General features: G+C 44.2%; 1 protein-coding gene across 4 annotated transcripts in view; it reads right to left on the reverse strand.

Annotated features, from left to right (window-relative positions):
• MACROD2 (mono-ADP ribosylhydrolase 2) overlaps positions 1–19373 on the reverse strand; it is a 1347099-nt gene that overhangs the window by 1126261 nt on the left and 201465 nt on the right. The gene's annotated exons all lie outside the window — the stretch shown is intronic.

The following is a 19373-nucleotide window of genomic DNA, read 5'->3' on the forward strand; positions in this document are numbered from 1 at the left end:
CCAGGCTATGCCTTTGTACAACACCTATTCCCTCCCCTCCACAAACAAGTCAGCACAGAAAATTCTGAAGGTTTCCCTGTTGAGGAGTTCCCTCAATTTTTCAATGAATAGTGAGGGCTAGTTCCTTCACGGAAAAAGCATATTTATTATGTGTCCTGCAGAATCCCTGATTCTCTGAGACCCAATGGAATTCAGAATCATTGGTACAAAGGTCGTGTGTCCTTCTGCCATTACCCATCAGCTCTCTGATAGCAAAACTCCAACTGATTTCAGGGACTCTGCAGGCTGCTGATGTTGTGGTAGGAGCCACAGAACAGTAAAATATAACTACAGGCTATCTTAATTTGTCCACAGATACCTTATACTATTCTCCTCTACCTTACCCACACATCCATATCCCAGACTCTGCTAATGATTCCACTGATGGGTCCAGGAGGAAAACAGAAAGCTGCCATATGGGAAGAGGACAATGAGGACAAGCTCATTAATACATGAGGTGGCCCATGGTATATAAATTTCATGGGACAAATTCTGCTCTCCACAGAAGACAATGTAGAGTCTCTGGATTTACATCTATGTCTGTGCAGCTAGGAAGCTATGGTGAAAAATTCACTCTTTTGAATATGCAATATGTTAAAGTGTTGTTCACTTTGGCAAATACTGGGATTGGTTTTAAAATGCACTAACTTCAACTACTATGCTTTACTCTAAAATGTCTATTTCATCTCCCAGACAAGCCTAAAGAACTCAAAAATATACGTTTTTACAGACCAGTACACCTGTATACTCAGCTATCTCTGGCACCCTGCAGAATAATATAGAAAAGGCAGAAGTACATAAATATTTCTGTTTTGTATTGGGGAAAAAAACTGATGATATAGTCTCATCATTTGGTGATGTAACACTTTTTCCATTCCACTAGTATCTCTGGAGCATGAGAAACAGAAGCTACCAAAGTTAGACATTTCTAAGTTAGCAGATCCACCTAACTTGCCTGCACAAGTTTTAAAAGATCTGGCTGAAGAGCTATCTGGACCATTAATGTTGATTTTCAATAATTTCTGGAGCACTGGGGAAGCTCCAGAGGACTGAGAGAAAGCTAATGTACCATTTTTAAAAATGGGTAAACGGGATGACCTGAGTAATTAAGTCCTGTCCGCCTGATGTTGATTCCAAGAAAGATAATGGAAGAACTGATGCAGGGCTCGATTAATAAAGAATTAAAGGAGGGTAATGTAATTAATGCTAATCAACATGGGTTATGCCAAACTAGCCCAATATTTTTTTGATAGATTACAAATTTGGTTGATAAAGGTGACAGTGTTGATGTAATATTCACAGACTTCTGTAAGGCATTTGAGCTGGTACATTTTGATTAAAAAACAAATACAATATAAAATTAACATGGTACACATTAAATGGATTAAAAATTAGCTGATAGGTTTGAAAATGTAATTGTCATCAGAGAATCTTCATCTCATAGGTGGTTTTGCAATGGGATCCCACAGGAATTGGCCCTATGCTATTTAACATTTATATCATTTTATATTGGGGCGGGCAAACTTTTTGGCCCGAGGGCTGCATCGGGTTTCGGAAATTGTATGGAGGGCCTGTTACGGGAGGCTGTGCCCCCCACAAACAGCCAGGCGTGGCCCATCCCCCACCCTGTTTCTTGCCCCCTGACGCCCCCCGCCCCGAGACTCCTGCCCCATCCGACTCCCGCTGTTCCCTGATGGCCCCCCCGGGACTGCTGCCCCATCCACCTCCCCCCCCACTCCCTGACCACCCCCAGAATCTCCATCCCTGACTGCCCCCTGCTGCCCCATCCAACCCCTCCTCTCATTCCTGACTGCCCCCATCCAGGACCCCTGCCCCATCCAACCACTCCTTCTCCCTTACCGCCCCGGACCCCCTGCCCCTGACTGCCCCCCACCACCCCATCCAACCCCCCCCTTCCTAACTGTCCCCTGGGACTCCTGCCCTATTCAACCCCCCTATTCCCCGCCCTGCCCCCTATCCACACACCCACCCCCTGAACACCCTGCCCCCCGAACTCCCCTGCCCTCTATCCAATCCCCGCACTCCCTGCCCCCTTACTGCACTGCCTAGAGCACCGGTGGCCACCCAGCTGGAGCCAGCCACGTACCACACAGCACAGAGCTCCGGGTCAGGCCGCATCTCTGCAGCTACACTGCCCCAGAATCTCGCAGCCCCGCCATCCAGAGCACTGCACCGGTGGCGCAGTGAGCTGAGGCTGTGGGGGAGAGGCCGGGAAGGCTAGCCTCATGCACCATAATCCCATCTGGTACATGAATTGCCTTGTCCCAAAGCATGAAGATTTCATGTCATAAGCAAATATCTGTTGTAAACTACACCTGAAATGAATTTCAGCTAAAATCCTCGGCGGTAAAATACTAATGTGTTAATCCACTGAACCACTCTTTTACAGTCCCTTTATGTTTTCTTAGACTGATAACATAATGGAATAAAAGCACAGGATCCGCCTCATGCTATATTACAGTAGTATGAAATATGAATCCACGACCTTTCTCAGTAAGAAGACTGAGAAACAAACACCAACTAAAAGAGAAGCGTCTTGCTAGGACCAATTAAAACCTCACTAGCTTAAAGCATTCATATTGGGCAAGATTCAACTCTGTGCAGAGGACCAGGACAAAATACAGTTTAAGTGGGATTCTCTGCAATGGAATAAATATGTTCCATTAAACACAACTATTACTGAAGATAAAAATAGTTACAAAGTTTTATGGTTTTTTATTATACAAAAGACCACAGGTTTCAGAGTAGCAGCCATGTTAGTCTGTATTCGCAAAAAGAAAAGGAGTACTTGTGGCACCTTAGAGACTAACAAATTTATTAGAGCATAAGCTTTCGTGAGCTACAGGTCACTTCATCGGATGCACAGTGACTACAAAAAAAGGTCAGAGCTAAATGACAACTCATGTTTTCTTTTCAATTTCTGAAGTCTTCCATCTGAACCTTTAAACAATTAGATCTGCTAAAATCAAGAGAGAGAGACTGCTTGATGTTGTTTAATCATCAAATATGGGATGCAGCATTTACAGATGTCTCGGGGAACCCTAACTTTATGCATAATTTTTAAATGTTATTTAAATTAAAGAGAATGTAAAAACTCTAACAGAATCAGAAAGTTTACATGCAATTTATTTAAATCTAATCCCAACTAGTAGATATGCCTATCAGATACAATACATATCTACTGTGTAACCAAAGATTTCTAGATACATGTGTAGCTTTAAAAACAACAACGAGATACATCTAATGCTGTTTTAATGCTTTTCAAGTTTCACTCAGAACAAAGACTCTCCTCTAAATCCAGTCTAGAGTCTCAAGAGCGCCCAGGAGTTTAAACACACATATTTTATACATCCTGTCTATCCCCTCAACACGTAGATTATAACAATACTGACTCTCTTAAAATCACTGACATGCTCACACTTCTCAACAAATTAATTTACCTGTTCAACCACCTTTTCTCATGAACCCCATTACTGCTGAGTTTGGCATACAGGAATTAAGTCTAAGGGCCTGTTTATATTAGGCAAGGTGCACTGGTATTACAATCAATTTGCACCAGCTTACCTAGATTGATTTATTTTCATTGGTGCAACTTCGGTGTTGTTTAACCTTATTAATGACCTAGATGTAGGAATAGAGAACATACTGATCAATATTGCAGATGACAAAAAAGCTGGGGGTGAGGGAAGGGGTTTTGCAAAAACTTTGGAGGATACAACTAAAATTGAAAGGGATCTTGATAAACTGGAGAACTGAGCTATAGACAACAAAATGAAATTCAATAAATACAAATATAAGGTGCTACTCTTAAAGAAGAAAAACCTAATGCACAAATTATAGAATGGGGAAGATAACTGGCTTGACAGCAGCACTGCTGAGAAGGATCTGAGAGTTGTGATGGATCACAACCTCAACAATATAATGCTGTTGCAAGGAAAGCAAATGCAAATTTGGGTTTCATTAACAGTCATGAATCATGCAAGTCATGAGAGGTGATAGTACCGCTCTACTCGGCACTGGTTAGGCCTCAGCTAGAGTACCGTATCCAGTTTTGGTCACTGCCATATAGAAGGATGTAGAGAAACTGGAAAAGGATCTGGAGGTAACAACAAGAATGATCAAAGGAATGGAAGGCAAGCCATATGAGCAAAGTCTGAAAGAACTGGGTATGTTTAGTTGGAAAAGAGGAGATTAAGGGAGGACATGATAGCCGTCTCAAATACCTGAAAGGCTGCCATAAAAAAGTTGGAGAAAAGTTGTTCTCTTTTGCCACAGAGGGCAGGAAAAGAGGCAATGGGTTCAAACAACAGTACAGCAGATTTTAGGGCTGTCAATTAATCAGAGTTAACTCAGCGATTAAGTCAAAACAAATTAATCACAATTAATAGCAGTTTGATCCAACTGTTAGTACTAATTGTTGTTACCTTTTCTTGAATATCCATTCTTTTGCAATACCCAAGAAACGCTCTACACGTTTCAGCATATTGTCTCTTTTCAGTATGCATTACTATTAAAGCAAACGACTGCGGTGTCCATGCAGCATCAATCAGGTGTGCGGTGACTCCAAGATAGCTGTGATTGAAATCATCTTTGTTAAACACAGGAGACCAGAACTGCACCCAGTATTTCAGATGAGGTCTCACTGGTGCCTTGTACAATGGTAATAACATTTCTCTGTCTCTACTGGAAATACCTCTCCTGATGCATCCTAGGATTGAATTAGCCTTTTTCACAGCTGCATCCTATTGGTCGCTCGTAGTCATCAACCAATCCAAGCAGGTCTTACTCCCATCCGATGAAGTGAGCTGTAGCTCACGAAAGCTTATGCTCTAATAAATTTGTTAGTCTCTAAGGTGCCACAAGTACTCCTTTTCTTTTTACTTCCAACTGATCTTTCACTTTGCAGTAGGTCTGTCAATTAAGGATTAATCACAGCATGATTAACGTGTTAATTTCTTTAACACATTAATCACACTCCATAAGCAACAGGGGGCTGGAGCCCCGTGCCCCAAGCAGGACTAAGGACTGGACACCCCTGGGTGGGCTGAAGCCCCGAGCCAGCAGGGGAGCTGAAGGCCAGAGCCCCCTGGCCCAAGGGGGACTGAAGCATGGAGACCCAAGTGGGGATGAAGCCCTGAGCCCCGGAAGCAGCAGGGGAGCTGAAGATCAGAGCTCTGCAGGGGGCGGGGGAGCTGAAGGCTAGAGCCCCATGTCCCAAGGGGGACTGAAAGCCAGTACCCCTGCCCCGAGGGGGGCTCAAGCCAGGGAATCACAATTTTTTGTAGTGGGGGGGGAGTCACTATATTTTTTTTAAGTCCAAATGCAATCACCAGCACAAAAAGTTTGAGAAACACTGTTCTAAATTTTTACATGTTTTATCTGAGTGCAGTTATGTAAAAAAATTCTACAGTTGTAAATTACACTTTCATGATAAAGAGATTGCACTATGGTACTTGTAGAGGTGAATTGAAATAGTTTTTTTTGTTTATCTTTTTTTACAGTGCAAACATTTGTAACCAAAAATAATATAAGTGAGCACTGTACACTTGTATTCTGTGTTGTAATTGTAATCAATATATCTAAAAATGTAGAAAATATTCAAAAGGTTTAAATAAATGGTATTCCATTATTGTTTAACAGTGCAATTAAAACTGCAATTAATCATGATTAATGTTTTTAATTGCTTGACAGCCCCAGCAGACTTAGATTAAATCTCAGGAAAAATTTCCAAACTGTAGTACAGCTGGACAATGGAACAAACTGCCCAGGGAAGTCATAGAATCTCCTTCATTGAAGGTTTTCAAAAAGAGGCTGGACAGCCATCTGTCTTGGACGGTTTAGATACAATAAATCCCGCATGTTAGCAGGGGGGTTAGACTAGTGACCCTTGCTGTCCATTCTAGCCCTAGGATTCTTTGATTCTCTAATATGGACCAGGCTGAAGTTGGAGTAGCATACATGCACACACAGTACTCCAAAGAGGCCCCGTGTAGCAAGAGAATAACAGAGGTATGCAAGATGATGTTAAAGAAGGTCACAACATCTTATTCCTTTTTCCAGCTCATCAGAGTATATGGCACATTTCTATTGTAGACATGCCCTAAATTGGTGTAAATCAGCTTATGTTAGGTGGACTTACAATCACCACAGTAATTATTGCAGTGGTTGTATGTTCATACTACCCTCCTGCTGGTGGTGCACATCCTCACCAGAAGTGCTTCCACCGACTTAAGAGGGAGAGCATGGGGGGAAGGGGTAGCTGAGAGCCCAAGCTTTCAGCTCCACAGACAGCTCCCTGCTCACAGCCTGGCTGCAACCTGGGCTCTCAGCTCCTGTCACCAGGAGCCCAGCTGCCGCCTAGGCTCTTGGTTCCCTGCTGCAGGCAGAAGCCTTGTTGCGAACTCCGTACTTGGAGTCCAGGCAGCTCCCCATAGCTTCCAAGCAGCCACCAGGCATCTCAGCAAAGACACTCAGTGATGTTGCAGCAATTAATAGAACTTACAACCTACCGTATATACTCATTCATAAGCCGAATTTTTTTTTTTTTTTAGTAAAAAAGGGAAGCATCAGAGAAGGGGGTCGGCTTATGAACGGGTATAGAGCGGGGAGAGGTGGGACACAGCCCCACCCCCAACAGGGAGGCAAGGAGAGGCAGCACAGCCAGCAGAGCCAGAAGGGAAGAGGCGGGGCCAGAGTCTTTCTTTTTCTGGCCACGCTGCTCTCCCGCCAGCCTTTGCAGCAGCTGCAGCTCCAGGGCTGGCAGGCTGCAGCCGCAACCGCCCAGCCTGCTGGAGCAGCTCCGTCCAGGCCAGAGACATCTTCCCCTGGACCTCCCCAGGTAAGGTGGGAAGGGATGGGAAGGGGAGAGTGTGGGGAGTCCCAGGCTAAGGGTCGGGCGGAGAAGGGTTACACAGGGAGGGATCATGTGGGGAGGTCCCGGGTTAGCGGTGGGGTCATGTGGGGGGTGGTCACAGGGGTTACTCCCCGACTTCCAGCTTCTCCCCTCCAAAAAATTTCCCCACTAGTTGCTGCCCCGGCCTGTCAGGATAAGCTGCTGGCAGGCCACGACATTTTGTTTAATTAGGTTTACCTCTGAGCCTGCGGATGTTCGAGGTAAACAAACCATCTCAGCATAGCAGTGGCTTATCCTGATGGGCCAGGAGCCAAAGTTTACCAACCCCTGAATTATAAGGTCGGCTTATGAATGGGTCATAAAAATTTGCCATTTTTACTTCTCCATCTTGGGGAGGGGGGTCAGCTTATAAACCAGGGGTCTCAAAGTCCTGGCTCACAGGGCATCTGCAGCCCGGGAACCCCCCCACTGCGGCCCACGGAGGAGAGATGCATCCAGCCACGCGGCTGGCTCTGTCTGCTGCAGGCACCACCCCCCGCAGCTCCCATTGGCTAGGGGAGAGGGACAGAGATACCATCACGAGTCTCTGGGCAGAGTCAGCCATGGAGGCATCACCATTAGTTGCCAGGCAGAATCAGACATGGAGAACATAACATAAGAATAGCCATACTGGGTCAGACCAAAGGTCCATCCAGCCCAGTATCCTGTCTGCTGACAGCAGCCAACACCAGGTGCCCCAGAGGGAGTGAACCTAACAGATAATGATCAAGTGATCTCTCTGCTGCCATCCATAACTCCATCCTCTGACAAACAGAGTCTAGGGACACTATTCCCTGCCCAGCCTGGCTAATAGCTATTAATGGAATTAACCTCCATGAATTTATCCAGTTCTCTTTTAAACCCTGTTATAGTCCACAACCTCCTCAGGCAAGGAGTTCCACAGGCTGACTGTGCGCTGAGTGAAGAAGAACTTCCTTTTATTTGTTTTAAACCTGCTACCCATTAATTCCATTTGGTGGCTCCTAGTTCTTATGTTATGGGAACAAGTAAGTACCTTTTCCTTATTCACTTTCTCCACACCACTCATGATTTTATATACCTCTATCAGATCCCCCCTTAGTCTCCTCTTTTCCAAGCAGAAAAGTCCTAGCCTCTTTAATCTCTCCTCATATGGGACCCGTTCCAAACCCCTAATCATTTTAGTTACCCTTTTCTGAACCTTTTCTAATGCCAGTATATCTTTTTTGGGATGAGGGGACCACCTCTGTACGCAGTATTCAAGGTGTGGGCATACCATGGATTTATATAAGGGCAATAAGATATTCTCTGTCTTATTCTCTATCCCTTTTTTAATGATTCCTAACATCCCGTTTGCTTTTTTGACTGCCGCTGCACATTGCGTGGACATCTTCAGAGAACTATCCACAATGACTCCAAGATCTTTCTCCTAATTTGTTGTAGCTAAATTAGCCCCCATCATGTTGTATGTGTAGTTGAGGTTATTTTTTCCAGTGTGCATTACTTTACATTTATCCACATTAAATTTCATTTGCCATTTTGTTGCCCAGTCGCTTAGTTTTGTGAGATCTTTTTGAAGTTCTTCACAGTCTGCTTTGGTCTTAACTTTAGTAAGTTTAGTATCATCTGCAAACTTTGCCACCTCACTGCTTACCCCCTTCTCCAGATCATTTATGAATAAGTTGAATAGGACTGGTCCTAGGACTGACCCTTGGGGAACACCACTAGCAGCATCATTAGTTGCCGGGCAGAGTCAGCCATGGAGGCAGCATCACTTTTTTCCCACAATGAATATAAACAAGTCAAAATACTGAACACAACTAGCTGATGCACACTTTGCTGCAATCCTGAAGGTTTCAACTGCTCAATCACTGAGGCAAAACATCAACAAACTGACAGAACTGAAGCATTGCAGATGTCTGGCAAACACTAAAAACTCTCTGGCAGATGAAGAACTGTATAAAGTTGTATGACAGTTTTATTATTCCTAGAAATTCGAAATAAAAAATACAATATAAACGTTTTCTTTTCTGAACACCATCTTCAGTGACATTATTGGCCTGCTGGGAGGTTTTGAGGACTGGCACTGGCCCTAAAGTAAACTGAGTTTGAGACCTCTGGTATAAACGAACCAGCTTATGATCAAGTATATACAGTAATCAAATTTTTCAACGTTATCTTTAATTTTTTCTGTGTAATCAATCACTAGCTTTATTAACAGACATTTTAGACTAAGATTAAGAGAGTAATAAAACTGCTTTCCATTTTAGCTCTTAGAATATTAGAGATAGGGGGTGAAAGGGACTGCAGAAGACTGTTACGGCCTAGCTAGGGAACTTCCGCTTTCTCGAGTTGAGAGGTTACTGTGGGACACAGATAGCTGCTTTGTTATTGTAGGAGATAGTTCTTGAAGGACTCAGCTGCTGTGTTATTGCAGGATATAGATATTTCTTGAAGGACATAGCTGCTTTGCATGGCCCTTCGCCAGGTAGTAGAAAGCCCCCCTTTAAGAAGCACCTAATTCTATATTCATGAGCTGTTTTTGTGTAGTGCTTATTAACGCTGACTGTCAATTAACACCCCTCCATTGGACTCCGTCCCAGGCAGAGCTCCCATGTGCTGGGTTCCCCACCTTCGTGACTGCAACGCTTGGAGTCCCCATTGCAAATGGGTCAGTAACCTTCAGTAAAGCCAATAACTCACAGCTGTGTGTAAGCCTCATTTTTCTCAGAGTACTCCTGCTGGACCTGTGGTGCTTCGAGCACCGTGGCCCAGAACAGGAGGGGTTAAGTTTTAACCAAGATCCTAACTGAAAAACAAGTATCCTACATTATGTTGCATGTAGACTACTTATTTTAATGAAACCAAAAATTAATTTCTTCATCAACCCAGCTGTGCTATTCCTTGGATATTGAGACAAGACATATGAGGCTGCACACGCAGGAAACTATAGCTAGCTCCTGAAGTTACCCCATAATTTGATTTGTGAAGGGATATTTCTTTTGGTGAGATTTACTTAATAGCTACATCCTATCCTGACTCCTGTTAATTTTTTCAGCAACTCTCTACTGATACAGTAAGTCTAGGTTTTATGGCCTTACTGCCACTTAAAACTAACTGCTAGAATAAGTCCAAAACTAAAGGGCAAGAAATCCAACATATAATTCCATGGACCTCAAAACCCCCACAAAATCCTCAAAAAGCATCTATCAAAGTGTTTTCAATCCAATGATTCAGTACAAAGTCAAAAGATGTAAGTTGTTCTAATCCAATGCTTTCAGCTTCTTAAAACCCAGCCTCCACTGCCAGTTGCCAGGGCCCAGCTGACATGTTCTTCAAAGAATGGAAGCAAGAGAGCTCAGCAATGCCTAGCGACAGGGCTCTTCAGAGGTTTTCAAACTGACAGCTGTTTGCTTTGGGTTTATATACTACAAAAACAACTCCGGAGGTGAATAACATAAACAGCACCATGTTCCAGTCCAGGAGTTTTTATTACAATGAGTTTAGCTCTGGGCAAGTTGCCACAATCAGCACATTTTGATAGGAAATTCACTGACTACGTATTTTTTCTTAAATAGTATGCAAGATTTATGCTACTCCTGAGCAAGATACATAGAACACCTATGGCTGTATATAGCACAATTTTATCATCTCATCAAAAACTGATTTTTTTTAATTTATGAAGAGATTGCCCAACATGATTTTACCTCTCTGCAAAGTAATGAAGTAGACTGGTTTAATCCTTCTGTATAAATCCCCCAAATTAATTTAAAGTTCATTTAACAGGTTGTGTACCTCCAGCATCTTTTCACTGTCAAACTCCTGTTTTGGGATTATGTAGAACTGCATCAGAAGGTGACAATGTATTGATGCTAGTGGCAAAATACTTTTCAGGGAAGGTATTAGCAGAGTATGGTTATTTCTTAGGAAGCAATTGCTTGTTTCTATTCATTTTCATCAGTGTCATAACATTAAAGCTAGATATCTAGTCAAATACATATAACTTCACATACTTTATTGTCATTTTAACAAATTACTCTGTGGAAAAAAATGTGTGTCCTGACTTTAAATTTTCTAGTACAAATCTCTACAATGGTACTGGCAAAAGTGAAGAAAAAGCTGCTGCTTAAAGAATGACAAAGATTAAAGGAATGCATAATAAAGCAGAAATAGTTTGCTTGTAGAGTCCAATCCTGCCCTCCATTATGTGACTTACATATCTTGAAAACTCATGTAAGCACACATACATAGGCTCGAACAGCAGCAATTTTTCTAAGATGCTCAGGAACACAAACCACACAGAGGGCAAGATGGAGCTGTTAAAGGATGCTGAAAGTACCAGCTTCCATACCTTTAAAACGTGGGCAGCTTGCCCAATGTGCAAGAAATTACAAGTCTCAGAATGTGGAGACATTTTTATAGCTGCTCTTATCAACTGAATTTCAAACTGAGCTGCTCCTTTCAGAGTAGTTTCAGAATCCTGCCACTGAATGTGCTATTCCACCCTGCTGCTGCCATCTGTTCTCTCCCCATTGCCTATATCCAGTTCCTCCACTCCCAGTGCTGCATTTCTGAAGATGAAGAAACAGCCAAGTCAAGCAGAGCAAGCACTTGTGAATCAGCCAAAGCACCGCAAACTCCAGCATGAACCACCCTCCGCATAGTGTGCTGAACATGAATTCAGGAAGTAAGGAGGGATAGAATTTCGCCAGAAAAGAAGGGATTCTCTCCAGACGCTGCTGTCTGTGTTATGCTACCACTTCTCCTGACTCTGCCTGGCTTATGTATAACTACACTTGCTTGTTTCCTTGAGCTACCACCCTAAGCATTGATTGTTTAAAGGGGACAAATTCAGGTGGCAACTCATGTTATTTGCAGTACTTTCTTCATAGAAACAAGGAAGAAATGGACAATTACAAAAATACCTTTCTGCATCCCCCCCATGCACCTTCCAGCTCAGCCAGTGCCCCCACAACTCCCAACTCTGTCAGTGCACCTCAACCACCCAACACTTCAACCAGAGGAGAAAGTAAGCCGGTCCGGTCCAGCGTACCGGTAAGAAAAGCCAACCATACCGGCGGGGTCACTGATGGGAGGGGGGCAGCTGCCCTGGGGCCTGGCAATTTAAAAGGGCCCGGGGCTCTGGCTACTGGAGCAGTAGCAGTGACCGGAAGCCCTGGGCCCTTTAAATCACCGCCGGAGCTCCGGGTGGCACAGGCCAGGCAGTGCTGAAGGGCTGGCTAGGGGAGTCTGTCCCCCCACTTGGCCCTTCCGTACAAGGCCTCGTCCCCCCACCTGAAGCCCTCCCCCTTCTGGGGAGCCCAGAGCCCCTCTTTCTCCTCCTCCCACCTTGCCAAGGACCCCAGCCACCCTGTGTATCGGTAAGTCCCTAAATTACTTTCATCCCTGACTCCAACCCCCCAGCAACTCCAGGGCATCGCAAGCACCCCGCAGCAGCAGCTGTGCTAGTGAAACCCAACCCCCTGCACCTTGCAGCTCTGCCAGTGGCCCAGTGGACCTCAACTCTCCTTCACCTTGTGCTCTGCCAGTGTATCCCAACCAACTTGCACCCCAACACTATTCCACTGTACCATAGTTTCCATTCACTCCAAGCATTAGATGCAAGTCAGGTTATAGGTCCAATTAGTGTCTTTACCACTGGGGATTAGGGTGACCAGGTGTCCGCTTTTGGACTGGAACACCCGGTCGAAAAGGAATCCTGATAGCTCCAGTCAGCACCATTGACCAGGCCATTGAACATCCAGTTTGTGGTGCTGCAGCGGAGCTTGCAGGCTCCCTGCTAGCACCACGGCTCTCAGGTCCAGAAGCAGCCAGCATGTCCGGATCCTAGCCTTACGGGCTGCCAGGGCGGGTCCTCATGCTGCCCCCCTCAACCCCCTGCCCCCAGGTGCAGCTCCCATTGGCTGAATCAGGACAGGGGAGGAACTAGCGCCACTCACAATCACACAGCAGATGGCTGTTGAGGAGTCGCATGGAGCACCCCTCTCCCGCTTCTCCTCACGCTCCTCCTGTGGCTGGGCTCGAGCTGCGGCGTATGCCCTGCTGTGAACTGTGGTCTGTTGCCCCCTTGTTCCCGTCATGGCATCCCTACCCATCCCAACCCAGGAGTTGGAGATGTGTGTATCCCCGTCCTCGAGTGCTGGGAATGGGGCTGCACCCCCATCCCCCTATCACTGAATCCCTCCCCGTCCCACCCCTCGCCCCTCCTCACCGCATCCTTCCCCATCCCATCCCCCGCCCCTCCTCACCGCATCATTCCCTGTCTGACCCCCAACCCATCCCATCTCATCCTGCCCCCCACACCTACCCATCCCAGTCCTGTACCCCTTACAGCGCTCTCCCACCCATCCTCTCCACCTTCCAGTGCCACCACCCCCATCCCTCACCCTGAGCCCCATTCTTCTCCATACACTGCTGCATTCCCATTATATCCCTATACACCCCTGTGCCCCACACATCCTCCTGCACCTGTAGCCTTCTCCTCACCCTGCATCCCCATCCACTCCACATACCTCCCATACCCTCCTCTCTCTTTCATTGCCCCCTCTCACCCCAACCCTGCTCTCGTCCTTGGCCTCTTTCCCTCCCAATCCTCCACCCCTACAACCCCCCTCCCCCACCCCAGCATCTTTTCCCCTCCAGCCCATCTCCTCCCTTCCCAGCTGGGTGATTTAGGCAGCCCCTGGAAAAGTGTATGAAAAACTGTCTCTGTGTAGGCAAGTGTGTGGTGCATGCATTGTATGAGATCCCATGTCTTTGTGTAGGGAGGTGCGTGTACTGCCACATGTGTGTATACCTGTGTGAGTAAAATTTTCAGCCTAACTGACTTTTATTCCTTTTGCTGGCTTGCACACAAAAAAATTGACATAACGTGTGTGAATTCATTTCATAACAAGTTTTTAAAAGAGAAGGGAACTCTAAAAAATGTTTTTTTTTCTTAAGTGAATGTTGTGGATTAGTAATTGCAGAAGAGCCAATGTATCATACATTTCTCCCCATCTTTGTCTAGCTACGTTATAAACTCTTTGTTGCACGTTCTCTCTTTTTTTGAGCATGTCAAGCACCTACCACCCTGGAGCCCTGATCTTAGTTGGGGTCTCTAGGCACTAAACAACAACTGTAATAATAAATAATGAGGAAGTATATGTGTTAGGGCATGCTAGATGTGTACACAAATATACGTGTGTATCTGCATGTTGGTGTGGGAGTCTGTTTCTACAGATTTATTTTTATAGGTATCAGGTGTGCATTTCTGTGGTTGTGCTCTTTGGATCTGTATTTGGGCTTCGGGAGTGGGCCTTTAATGGACCCATTGCAGCTGTGATAATGTGTGGTCCTAATTACACAATAAAATTCCAATAAACTTTAGTGAACAAAAAACATGGAGCTAGTTACGAAAAATGGGAAGGGGGAGGGAAAGAATCATGAAAATCTTTAGAAATTTTGTTTGTTTAAAATTTACCCTTTTTGACTATTTTGCTGCCAGCTCTAGCATCCTGTAACAAATAAAACCTGAACTTAGCATAATACATCTGTCAAAACAATAAATATGCCTGTTTGGGCACATGAGAGAGGGTAGGGGAGAGCAAGCCATAGAAGAAGGGGAGATGGAGTGAGCGGGGGGCAGGACCTCAGGCAGGGGTGGGGCGGGACAGTGGGCAGGGCAAGGATGTTCGGCTTTCTAGAATTCAAAAGTTGGCAACCCTATTGGGGGTAGATGCATTGAACACTTAATACACTGAATGCATCTGAAGTGTATCCAAATAGTTCCTACTGCTATCACAGCCCCAGAGAAACATAGGGAAGGCAGCATAGACACCTTTTTTTTTTCCTTTTTGTACTTTCATAGCGTAGATGGAATCCTGTGGGTGAGAGTGAATGGGTTGTAAAAGGAGATGAAGAGCTTGAGCATTTCAGCAACTCTAGTGCTGGCAAAGTAAAGGTATGTGTGTTGAGGGGAATACTGGGGCATTGCTGAAAGACAGCAGAGTTTAGGCTGCGTGGACAAACTTAACTGTACATTTCCTGGTTTTCAGAAGTTTGAGATGCTCAATTCAATGTTCTGCAGGGGACAACACACCACTAACCAACCAACCTTAACTCTATGTTAATTTATTTTGTCATTGCATTTATCATGAAAGCAAATACCATCTGTGACGCTGGCAAACCAAGTGCCAGCTCTGGTCAGAACCCCAGACCAATTCACTTGTGTTGATCAAAATATTAAATGTTTAAGTGTGTATTTAAATGTTTAAAACTAGTGGAATGTTACTTGTATTGTTCTCACGTATCTGTTCCTGTTGTAATGTAATAGCAAAATTTATATTGTGTATACCCAAGTAACTAAATAAATCATCAAAGAAATTTTGTGAAATACCAATTAAGGACTTAAGCAGACTTTAATAGAAAATACTAATTTTAATGCAAGTGGCCATTATGTAAGATGGCTGCAATTCCTCACTCATCATTATGAAGGGAAAAGCCCACGTGGTTAGAGACACTGTCAGCTTGCTTTCTGTGTGAAGATATTATAAATATAGATTCAAAGAAAGATCCTTTATCTCTGAACTGTTTGTATTCCAACAGGGCAGAATAACTGCATGAGAAGATGGAGATCCCCAGAGCTATTCTGGGTAGCCCTGAGAGACTTTAGGGAAACTGGTAGATTACATCATCTCTGCTACTATTTGTAATTACAGACTGATTTACCTGTACATCTGTTTTACCTGCTTTAACTCTCAGTAACTCATTCTTTTTTCTTAGCGAATAAACTTATAGTTACTTAACTAGAGAATTGGCTGCCAGCGTTGTCTCTGGTTTAAGATCTGTCTACCAATTGATCTGGGGTAAGTGATCGGTCTCTTGGGACTGGGAGAAATCGCATGTGGTGTGATTTTTGGTTTAAGTGACCTTTTATCATAAAGTTTAGTTTGTCTGGGTGACAAGATAGATTGGAGAGACTAAGGGGACTGTCTGTGACTCCATGGTAAAACTGGTACAGTGATCCAGGAGTTCATATTTGGTACTGGCTAGGTGAAATCTAATTATAGAATACACCAACAGTTTGGGGTGACTGTCCTGTTTTCTGACCATCTGCCCTGAGATAGGCATTCACAGTTGTGAGCCACTCCAGACAGCGTGACACCACCTTCTACTCAAACAATAACTTTCAGATGCAATCATTGTTCAGCTAGGTCAAACTACCCAACTCTGAAGGTTTATTTTATTTTACATTTATGGTAATCATCATAAAATTTAAGAAAAGGTGTCATGATAGACCCCTCATAGAGGATGATAAAATGGCAACCTGAGTAATCAACCTTAGGAGAACACTTCAACCTCCCTGGACACACACAACAGCAGATTTAAAGGTAGCCATCATGCAGCAAAAAAACTTCAGGACCAGACTTCAAAGAGAAACTGCTGAGCTTCAGTTCATTTGCAAATTTGACACCATCAGCTCAGGATTAAACAAAGACTGTGAATGTCTAGCCAACTACAAAAGCAGTTTCTCCTCCCTTGGTGTTCACACCTCAACTGCTAGAAGAGGGCCTCATCCTCCCTGATAGAACTAACCTCGTTATCTCTAGCCTGATTCTTGCTTTCATATTTATACCTGCCTCTGGAAATTTCCACTGCATGCATCCGACGAAGTGGGTATTCACCCACAAAAGCTTATGCTCCAATACGTCTGTTAGTCTATAAGGTGCCACAGGACTCTTTGCTGCTTTTACAGATCCAGACTAACTACCTCTGATACTTGAGTAATCAACATAAATTCAGGACTTAAAAGTCACACAAGCTTGGCTTTCGGGGGGGCAGGTAAATATATCAATTGACACTGATCCACAAATCTCAGGACAGCTGACTACTCTTCCTTGCTATTTCTTTATCCTGAAAGGTGAAGGTATTGTGCCTAAATTCAGCTCTGAGATTAACCCTCTCAGTCTAGGACCTTTGCAACAAAAGGAATTGTCAATTCTCCCCAGAATGGTTGGAACAGGATAGAAAGGCATTTGATCAATGAACATCCACTAGGAAGTAGGCTCAGACTGTTCTGCTCTTATTCTCTCATGGCCTAAATCAGATATGACCTATTGTAGTGAGGTGGACGGGCCGTCCCCAGACACAGAGGAAGAGAGTGGCTCCACCCCCTCGTGGGCAGAGCCCTACTCCTAGCTCCACCCCCTGGAAGCCAAGGGGTGGGGCCGGAAGTATAAAGACGGGGCCCAGAATCTCAGTAGGGGCTGAGCCACTAGAGGGGACAGATGCGTTCCCTGAGCGCTCGCACCGGGAGGTGGCAGCAAGCCTGCAGAGTGCAGACAACTGGCCCGGACCACCTGGACCCTGGACTGACCTGACCCCGGGAGAAGCAGATGACTGGCCCAGGCCACCCGGATGACCCACCCCACAGGAAACAGACAACTAGCCCGGACCACCCGGACCCCTGGACAACCTAACCCCGCAGGAGACAGATGGCTAGCCCAGACTGCTGGCTGGTCCATCCCCAGCAGCGCTTCTCCTGGCAACTTAGGCCCCTGCCAATCACCAGACCTCACCTGACCAGCAGGTACCCTTGGAGGGGGAAGGTGGAAGTGGTCCAGAGGTAGTAGACCCTTGTCTGGCTGCAGCGCTGGCAGAGGGTTAATCAGCGTGTTGAGGCTTGGATTCCTGCTGACACAGTGGCAAACCTCTCCGCCAACCTTGGGGCCCTGGGCTGGGACGCAGTGGAGTGGCAGTCTCCCACTCCCTCAGGCTAGCTGAAGGAAAGCCTGAAGTAACTGACTTTGTTTGCAGCTCCCCCTGTGAACAGGTTGGAGCTGAGATACTTTGTTTCCCGCCCTGCTCTGAACCAGAACCTAGGCTGATTGACTATTTGTAGCTCCACCTGAGTGCAGGCTTGAGCCATATTTTGACTGGCCTCGCTGATTCTCCCCTGCCCCCAGCAAGCGAGGTACAGAGACCGAGTGAGGTGGACTGGCCCTCCCTGGACCCATGCGGCAAGGTACCCCACCTTTAACCGACTACACCTCTATTTACAAAAGGTGAAAGGGTTGATTACTGTTTAGTACTTGTTGCATTATTATGCAATACATGGTATTCACAGTTCCTTTCACAAAAAATGTAACATTGTAAAATCTTTAAGAAAATGTAGCTGTTGTACTGACTAAAAGCTACATTTTTTACAACTATCTTAGCATATAAAATTAATTAACTCAGTTATTTTACATCAAAACTAAGACACTATGGAAAGTTTATTAATAAACAGGATGTCTACAAAAAAAATTGTTTAAAACAAATTTTATAATACTAAATGTTCCCTTGCAACATCTAGAAGTGTTTTTGAAAATTGAGAGGCTTTTTAAACAAATTTTACAAGACATTTTGCTCCTTCACAAATGATCGATCAAAATCAGCTTTTAAAGAGAGTTTATGCTTAAAAGAGCATTTCAACTTTTGAGCTTAACCATAGTAGCAATTCAGACTGACAATACAATATGCAAGAATTATGTTAAGAGCTAGCTGTAGGCTACTTCCACCCAAAACACTGCTATAAAATATTAAACTCCATGCACACCTGTCAAGTTTTCTATTTAATGCTGCAAAATTATTAGTTACTAAGATGAAACATCTTACATGCTGCTCACCATGAACACAAAAACACATTGTGCCATTCAAAATCAAGGTAAGTCTATCCAGACTCTTACTGCAAGTCTGTGAGGAAAATTGTAGTTAAAATGCTAACCCCTGGATTCCAAGCTATTCTCAAAATCACTTTTGAAACATCAATACATCTATTGTACCCTTTATTTCTCTCCATAGAGAAATTATTCACCAGCCACTGTGCTATTTATTTTTTTAAAAAATTGCATAGGATAAAACTCCACTTAATTTTTCTTCATATGTTACTCACTCCATCATTCTGTGTACATAGTGCAGACAGAAAAATTTGTAAATAAAACAGAAAAATAACTAAACTGAATTAAAAATAAAAACAAATACAGGTTAAAGTTAGCATACTTATGTTAATTCACTACACCATTTTCAAATTAGTTAATCTTTTTTCCTGGTTAAATTCTTCATATAAAGTACCATAAAAGCACCCATAATGAATCATATATTAAGGGCATGTACAAAGCATAACTCTGATTATTAATATTATGGGTGAGATTTTTCAAAAGCCTTCAGTGTTGGCCTAACTTTTCTCCCACTGAAGTCTGTTGTAAACCTCCTATTTACTCCAATGGAAGCAAAGTTAAGTCAACACTGAGTGCTTTTGAAAAATCTCACCCATAATATTAATAAATTTTATGCACGAAAGTAGACTAGAACCCCATACTCCTCTACAGCCAGGTCTCTAGTGGAAAGCACATTAAGTCTTCGCACACACCCTCCTCTATGCATATTTTGCAGTTTGTCC

Source organism: Dermochelys coriacea, chromosome 3 (genome assembly GCF_009764565.3).
Source record: "Dermochelys coriacea isolate rDerCor1 chromosome 3, rDerCor1.pri.v4, whole genome shotgun sequence".
Taxonomy (NCBI): domain Eukaryota; kingdom Metazoa; phylum Chordata; order Testudines; family Dermochelyidae; genus Dermochelys; species Dermochelys coriacea.